Genomic DNA, 8,901 nt, shown 5'->3' with positions numbered 1-8,901 from the left:
CAACCAGTTTTCCACTGCTGGAAAACTTCATTCCAGAGCTTGACACTTGGATTCTTGCAGCTGCCAAGCTTCCTCCGTGAATGGTCAGACTCTGCTGGAGCAAATTAATGAAAGAGGGCAAAGGAGAGTCAAGCTGAATGTTACATTCAGCCAAAAAAAAAGATGATTTGCCAAGTACGTACTGTTCATGTTATTGCTCTTTAAAATTGTGTTGCTATTTTGGAAAGTACAAGTTGTGGCAAGAGAAGCCTTATCTCAGCATCTATTCAGTGTTCAGGTTATCAGAAATGCATAGAATGTGTCAGAATAAATGACAGCAGAGAGTATTTACAGCATCTGTCTGTGACCCGCCCATTCCCTCCCCTTAACACGAACATGACTCCAGCATATCGTGCAGTCTGTCCTTCTTCTTCTTCTTCTTCTTCTTCTTAGCTGGACTGCTGAGATGATGTTTGCTTGTAAATATTTTTTTTGAGCACACAAAGGTGTGCTAGGTGCCTTGTAGTCAAAAGTGCATGGACTGCCCTTTTTTCAAAGTGGTGTAGGATAACATTAAAGCAGGATCTAAAGAAACAGACAGCAGGGGGGAGAGAGAGAAAAGAGGTAGCTAGCAATATTAAGAACATGGGTTATTTTTCAGTCAGCCACATTCAGCCTGCACATCTTGAAGGTTATGGTTAGCTTTTACTTTGCTGCCTGTCCTGGACCATTGTTCTAGATTCTGTAGAAACACAGAACAAAAAGACCTCCCCAAAGGACATCCAGTCAAATGAGGCTTCACCAAGTAAACTGCTTTTTTAGAAGATATTTCATGAAGCGAGAAAGATAGCTTGGTGAACCAGTTTTTGGAGTGCATTCCAAGATGTTGCAGTTTTCCACTCGTGTCTTAAGTATGTTCACATTTCTAAATGTATAATTTAAACTTCTTAGACTTTTATAGTATATAAAATTATCATGATTAAAGGTGTGTGGTGGTTTTTAATTTTATACATAGTTAGAATTAAATTGTTTGAAGAGACAGAGAGATTTTGTGGGTAGGTGGAATTGGAGAGTATCTGCCTGTATCATAGTTCTGGAAACTGAACTATTGTCAAATTTAGAAATTCATGTGAATATTTTCTCACATTTCATGTCAGGGCACCCCAGCTCAGATTTCACTTAGATCTGTTTTTGGGGTCATTCATGGCATCATTTACTGAATCCAATCTGAATTATTTCAGCTTCAAACCATTAATTAGCTCATATTTACAGTAAACTCAAGGTTCATGAACCTTTCGGTCAACCACTACTCTGAGATTTAACCTGTGACAAACATAATCTCCCAATTTTTGTGTACTTTCAAATTATGTTGCTAACATCTAGACTTCTAGATCTGAACCTTCAAGCCAAACTATGTTTAGGAAAAAATAACAATGTTTACTGTTTCTTTGCAGGGTATTATCAGGGATTGCTTACCCTTATATTATATGAATTATATTTATTTTTCTACTTTTGAATACCCATTTTCATCTTGATTTAAAGAGGGCCTGGTCCAAAGACCATTAAAGTGCTTGTTTTGAATGTTGATATATTTTCCCCCTTTAGAATGTCTTAGTCAGAATCAAAACCTAAATAACTTGGAATGCTTTTCTTCTTCATTCTCCACTCTCCCTATTGCCAAATGTCCAGAAGGTTAATGAACCAGATCTACATTGTTTAGATTTTGTACCAACTATAAAGAAAAATGTTTTGAATAGCTGATAAGTGGCAAGATCAATAATAGGAAAACATCTCCCAGCTGGTGTTGTATGAAGGAAAAATGATCAACAAATGACCTGGAATTGTCAACACTGGATTGTAATATATTGATTAGTTACACGTTAATCATCATATTTTAAACAACTGTAATGTAAACATCTGAGCCTGTATATTTGGATTATCACACATCTCAAAACTACATTTCTGAGTGGATGCCCAGGTTAGGTCTGATGTATAGCTCCACAGAGTCACTTTAGTAGTGCTCGTAAAGCCCTTCTGCAAATACTGTTTGTGCATTACTGCCCTAGTATACAATGTTAAGTACAAAAGCAAAGAAGTTCAGCTTAAGTCCAGGCATTTGCAGTATAGGGTTATTTTTAAATTAATTTCCTTAGCATCCCTGAAGACTGAATAACTTTTGGCAACCACAAGTAAGATTTTTTTTTTGATCGACAATTCTCATAGTTTCATTTTAATTCTTGTAGGCCTTTGTATTTTGATTAGCAGAGTAGCCATCTGTTGCTCTTCTCTAAAGAATTTTTGTGCTGTGTGAATTTAATCAGGGCTAAGGCATATTTGCACAATGCACATTTATTAAAAGATAACTAGGAAAATGTTATGTCAATAATTTGCTTTATAGGAATCAGACTAAGATATTAAATATATTTTTTTAATAAATGGCACTCACATCTAAATGCATTCCACACTAGGGTTATGAAAGGTTAACTGGTAAGGATTACCCTTTACAGGTGATGCTTACCAGTTCTGGTTAACCATTAACCGGTGGGGGCTGAAGCAATTCCCTGCTGCTTCAGCCCCTATGGAGGTTGGGGGAGGGGCAGCTGTGGACAGGACCTGTTCCGGTGGTCTGGAGCTGCCTCTGTCTGTGGCAGGTTTGGACTCTCCACAGGCAGGAGCTGTTCAGCATCTGGAGTAGCCTCTGTCCACAGGGAGCCCGTGAACACCACTGGCTGGGACTGCCACCGTCAATACCCCTTTAATCAGTTAACCAGTTAAATGTAATATTTAATCAGTTAACCAATTAAACAGGATTTTACATCAATATATTACATACAATATTGAGCTTTGTTACTGTGAAGAACTTAATTTGAAAAACATTTTGTTCTGTATTGATTAATATCGTTAGAATTGACGCCTTGTCTTCCCTAAAAGGGAAGATCTAATACGCAACTCCAGCTAAGTTAATTACCTAGCTGGAATTGATGTACCTTAGTTCAAGTTTCCCTGCCATCCACCTTTCCTTACTCCTTGCAGAAGCGGGAGTGTACCGACCACCACTTGGGGTGCCCTCTGAGTTTGATTTAGCGGGTCTTCACTAGACCCGCTAAATCAAAGCCCAAAAGATTGATCACGGCAGCATCCATCTTCTGCTTAGTGAGTACATGGCCTGAGTCAGCTAGTGCCTTGAATATCCTGACAATGAAATTTGGTCCCCTGGAAGTCAATGGAAGTTTTGCCATTGAGACCTTATTTCATGTTACATTTCCCATTTTGTAATTTTTTACATTTATTATTTAATTTCTTTGTACAAATACTCTAACAAGTGCCTGTTTAAAAATAAAGCAAATAAAATTAATTTGTAACTCTGAGAACAGCATTATCACATACAGGGATACATTTCATAAGCTCCTGCCTGCTCCCCAATGAACATAGTCTGTCTTCTTGGGAATTGACAATCGTCTGACATTCCATTGAATTTTTCTGTCAACGAGATAATCATTTTGAGATGCGAGGATGCAAATTAAGAGATCACATTCACTATTTTTGTCAAATGTTATTTTAAATAAGCAGTAATTTATATAAAAATGTATGTACATTGCAAAATTATGTTGACGTTGCTTAGAAATACAAAAGACATTGTAAAGATGTAAAAATAGTAAAGTGAGTGAACTTAAAAATTTACAGCTTCACATCTGTTCACTGTACTGAAAACTGGGAATAGTAATAGAACCAGTAATTTCTTGAAAGTCAGAATGGCCTTCAAGTGTGAACCCTTTTAGTTGAGAGGATTATTTTAAATATCTCTAGATTTGTTGATTTGTTTAATGTCTGTTTATTAGCTCCACAAATTTATATAAGAGCAGTGCTAGTAAGTCTTTATAACACAATTTAAATGTTTTGAAGGACTCCAGAGGCTGAGGAGTGTGTGTGTTTTTTGTGTGTCCATATATAAATATGAAAGGGGGAAGGCGAAGAATAGTCTCCCTTTTTTTCCTCTTAAGAGAATGCCTTGAAATTTAATTCAAGTAAAATAAATGTTCTTATCAGAAGTCACAATAGACCTTCCCAGTTTTGTTTGTGGCAGAGTTCAGGAACCCTCCCATGACTTACTCTACCCTTCCCCCACTCCAGATATTAACCGGGACATCATGCCTTCCAAACATTAAATGAGCTGAGTGATGTTTTATTACATTTCTCATGTGGCTAAGCTTAGTGTGGCTTTTAAGTGTTCCTTGGTATGCCGTGCTCGCCCAAGTTATTTTCTGCTGTGGATTGTTGATGCTGCAGTAGCAGATGTGCCTTGAATTCCAATGAGGACAAGGAATTTAAAAAAATAAATAAATAAAGAGTGAGTATCTTTAAGACTTGTAAACTGAAATTGTTCTCTGTATTTCAGGTTTGATATATCAGGAATGAATTGTTTTAAGTACTGGTGCAAAATAATTCTTTACTTTTACATCTCAACATTATTTTAAAACCCTGTTTGTAAATGTTGCTGTGTATTGAACTCTGTTATTGCTTCTATATATGTACAATTTTAGGCTCCTTAAAAAAACAAAGCTAAGTACACATGAGTTAATTTTTAATAATGACTGGCAAAAACAACAGGGGGAGAGAAAGTGAGTGGATGTGAATCTAAATTATAACGGATTTAGGATTTCTTTTATGGCTCTGTCTTACTTTGTTCTGACAATTTGGAAGAATTTATAAGCAGTGAGGTGGCCCAGTGAAGTGATGTGTATATTTTCACAAACTGTTTTAGGGGATTAAAATGTTTCAGTGTTTCCTATCCATCTGCTTAGAGCTTGTGTTATTGGAAACAGTGCCTTTCCTCTTCCAGCAGTGGTGCTCAGATCCCTAGTTCTTAAGGGCTGTGTATGAAACAGATTTTAAGGGATCCAGCCCTGATTAGAGCAGTTAGCCTGTTAACATTCTATGTATTTACAGTGGATTATTTGAAGGGAAGCAGGGGTTAAGTCAGCAGGTCTCTCAGCTTCCCCAGGGGTTAACCTGGCAGCCTGTTTGGCACACACAGGAGGGCTGACAGGTAGCAGGATTTGTCTAAGCAGTGTGCATGAGAGCCAACAAGGAAAACTGAATGCTCTGGATTAGTTTTGGATTATGTTGTCAGAGTGAAGCCTGACGGACAAACTGCAGAGGAATAAAATGCAATCTGTTTGGGGAGAGAGACAGCGTGCATAGCTTTCATTTTTCTTGAAATGACAAGAAAAATCATTAATAATTTGTAAATCCGTGTCCATTAACTTTTCTCTTTGTTATCCCACGACAGTATCTGTAACGTGAATTTGCCACTGTTCTATATCTATTCTTTCTTGTGACAGATGGTAAGACAGATATGAAATTGCATTAATAAAATATAAAATAAAGGGAAAATATCTAGAAAACTTAACTTTTAACACCTGTACTTTTCTGTGGAGGGATGGGGGTTGAGAAGCATGTGTCTCTTGAGTGTGACGTTCAGTATAATTTTCAGGCTTTTTTATTCTGTAGTTCCACTTTGCGTAGATAATTTCAACTTGAGGAGCAGTGTATTGTAATTCAGCAAAAAGAATTAGATACTATTGATGAACAATAAAAGTGACTTTCTGATTTTTTCAGTAACTATTTCATTACTGTACTACAAGTTTGAGATCGTGAGTCACAAGTTTCAGTGGTGGAGGTGGGAAGACATACAATGCAATTTACATGCCCTTTTCAAGAAAGACCTGCATCATTTTTCATTATAATAGTGTTTGTCCATGTCACTGTCATGCTGTTGTATTAGTCCCTGACAAAATGGTCATCCTTGCTATTAGTTAGCAGTGACTTCTTTGGCTACAGACAAAGCCAGTGAATAATGGTCTCCAGCAAATATTTGTAAACTTCAATCAGGTCTCATTTTTCACAAGGTGACTAATGCAGTTTTTATTTCATAATGGGAATAACGCAACTAACACATATAACTTGTCAAAGAGGGCGCATTTAAATTGCAATCAAAATAAGGAGAATGACTGACAGTTAAGATGTCATCATGGACACCTTTTTCAATTCTTTAATAAACGTACTCAGGTTACAACTTAAAAATTTGATTCCCCTCTCCCCTACCAAATGCCAATACTATATGGCAAACTCAACAATTTGAAAATAAAGAAGCATGTTTTCCACTTCTTAAAATAACACTCCATGACTAATAATAGTAATTCTGTATATTGGAGCCAAGTAGAACTATTTTGTTCCTGTTGCATGCGACAGACTAAAATACAACTCATTCTTTCAGACATGTATTGGCTCTGCAAGAATAACGAAGGTCATCTAGGAACATGCAGCAAATAATTTATGCATTGAAATTCAACTCTTCTTCTGCTTGTGAACAATCCATGAGTAGATTGTAATTTTTTTCTCACACTTATTCACTGTTGGAAATAGTTTGACAGATATTTTACAATAATAATTTGTGGTTTGAATTCCATCCATAAGCGGTTGCATACATTGAATATATGAAATCTGAGATGTGTTAATTAGTTTTGATAGGGCAAATAAATAACATAGTATGTTTCTGTTCTCTGATCAATTAATGTATCCCTTGCAAACAAGTTCACATGTTTAATGTCTAATTTATGTGTTTAAATATTTTCTATTCACCTAAAATGTGCTGCTTCTGTGAACATTCCTGCTAGTAATTTTGTTTGCTCTATAATTTATGGAAAGTGACCACAAAAGTGACATAAACATCAGTGCACACTAATTCTATTTGAGCAAATGTCTTGGAAAATATTTTAGGTATATTCACTCTGCTCTAACTAAAATAAATAAAACGTTTTCTCAGTAAACAAGCAGATCTTATTGGAAGAAACAGGGGCAACAGATATAAGAAGTTACAAGGTGTCAATTTTATATATAATTGTTATTTATCTGTTTGTACTTTTTAAAATGTGATACTTTGTTAAATTAATTTCCTCCTTACCTGCCGTAATACCATTTAAAAAAAAAAGAAAAGAGATTTGTGGATTAATAAAGAGAGATGTGTGCCTCACCTCTTTGTGGAAAAGATTGAAATCTGCATTTACATAACCTTCCAGTTTTCCTGTGATTGTTTTGGGTTTGGCTGAATCTAGATCATAAAAGGCTTACGCGTACACACACGCCCCAACAAACAAGTCTTTAGTCTAGGTGAGGAGAGAGACATCCCTTTATATTTCTTCCCCACTCCAGCATACAGTATAAGAACAGTAATGGAGTAGTAAGATAATCAAATAAAGTGGCAAAACGGAATCTAGCCAACAAAACAATATAACCAGTTAATAGTTCACTAAGAGTATATCTACACTGCAAATCAATGTGCATTTGTATCTTAGGTTAGCTAACTCAGTTTTAAAAAAACACAGCAATTAGGCTTTTAAGTCAGGTTATCAGCTCAAGTTCAACTCAGGGCTCTCCTAGAAAATGACTACACTACAGCTGAGAGCAAGACTCCCAGCCTGAATAGACAGACTCATGCTAGTTGGGCTTGAGCTAGCACACTAAAAGTAGCTGTGTGCATTTGCAGCTCCAGCTGAGACTCTAGCTAGTACCCTCGTTCAGACGCAGGGTGCTGAGTGGTCCAGACAGACCTCTCAGCACATTAACTTGAGCTGCTAAACTGAATTTAAAAGCCTACTAACTAAATCTTCACTGCTATTTCCATTCCAGTTAGCTAATGTGTATTAAGAACACCTTTTTTGCAGTGTAGATGTAGCCTTACTTGAAAATTAGGAATAATGACATGCATCAGTCTCATCTACTTGTATCAAAATTCTGTGGTGTAAACAATTTTTGAGATACATTGTGTAAATGCAGTTTAAAAATCAAATAGAGACTGTGGCTGAAGACAACATTGGTACAAACTAAATGTACTCACAGTTTTGAATGTTAACATTTTTTGAATTCTTCTGGAGACACTGAAATAACTTTCTAATGTGGAGAGTCATAATCTCAAAGATGATTCCTATAAAACCTTGCTGACTTTCTCATCCACTCTTTTTATTTTGCTTCTTTATAAGGCAGACCGTGTATGCTGTTTGACACGCATAGCTTTTGAGCACCCAAAACTTTTTAGAGCATAGGTAATGTTAACACAGCACATATTGGTTTTAAATGGACAGAAAGAGATTATAAAGCAGTAGAACATATGTAGCATTTAAATTGCAGGCTTTGAGAACAAAAGGCCAGATCAAGTCCTGGGTAGGTTGTTCCCAGACAGGGAAGAAAAACTGAGCTGAACACTCAGAATTTTCCTGGAAATTTACCATTCTTAAACATTATTTCATCCCCCTTGTTTCTATGGAACTGACTGGGGGAAGAGGGCAGAATTCCCTCGCCTAAACAACAAGTTCAATCTCTCTAGTCCAGCATCCTCAAGACCTGACCAGTGCTGAACCACAGAATTTCCCAGACCGGGAGATCATATTGTCTATCAGCATTACCAACACTTCGACTGATTACTGGACACTTAGAAGATGTTTAAGGGTAAAATAGCGCTAAAAAACAGCAAACTGAGCACCAGAATTGGTAGCTGTAAACAGACTGTATGGGACTGTGGGAAACGTGGCCACACCCATAAGTGGACATCCAGCTAAATAAAATCATGCCAGATCATGGATGTTGCCAGACCAGAGCATGCTGGACTACAGAGATTCAACCTGTAGTGTCTCCCACAGAAATTGATAGAATCTCAAGGATTTGTGGCACTTTAAAACCATCCACATGGATGTCTTATGTCACTGGGTCTGGGTTCCTGACAGTGCAGGTTCTGGGATCACCTTGTGCCCACTGATGCAAGAATTGCCTCTTAACATAGCACTTTACACTACAAAAAGTCGGAAAAATGTGCATATCTTTTTCAGCTTTTCTTCCAAAAGAGGCTTTTCCGACATTTGACCTGTC

At 36.8% G+C, this 8,901-nt stretch overlaps 1 long non-coding RNA gene across 7 annotated transcripts in view; it reads left to right on the top strand.

The window, feature by feature from the left end:
• Nucleotides 1-4,072: 4,072 nt before the first annotated feature.
• The window catches only part of LOC142829565 (uncharacterized), a 112,799-nt gene continuing 107,970 nt past the window's right edge, over nucleotides 4,073-8,901 (top strand). For 2 of the 7 annotated variants that reach the window (XR_012904082.2, XR_012904080.2), the window contains exon 1: nucleotides 4,082-4,327. This is a non-coding gene — a long non-coding RNA (uncharacterized LOC142829565). Of the gene's footprint in view, nucleotides 4,328-8,901 lie in introns of all 7 variants that reach the window. The other 5 variants (XR_012904075.2, XR_012904079.2, XR_012904081.2 and 2 more) reach the window with 5 other exon arrangements.

Source organism: Pelodiscus sinensis, chromosome 4 (genome assembly GCF_052426305.1).
Source record: "Pelodiscus sinensis isolate ZL-2025 chromosome 4, ASM5242630v1, whole genome shotgun sequence".
Taxonomy (NCBI): domain Eukaryota; kingdom Metazoa; phylum Chordata; order Testudines; family Trionychidae; genus Pelodiscus; species Pelodiscus sinensis.
The sequence above is the reverse complement of the archived record's forward strand: the minus strand, read 5'-3'. Positions and strand labels throughout refer to the sequence as shown.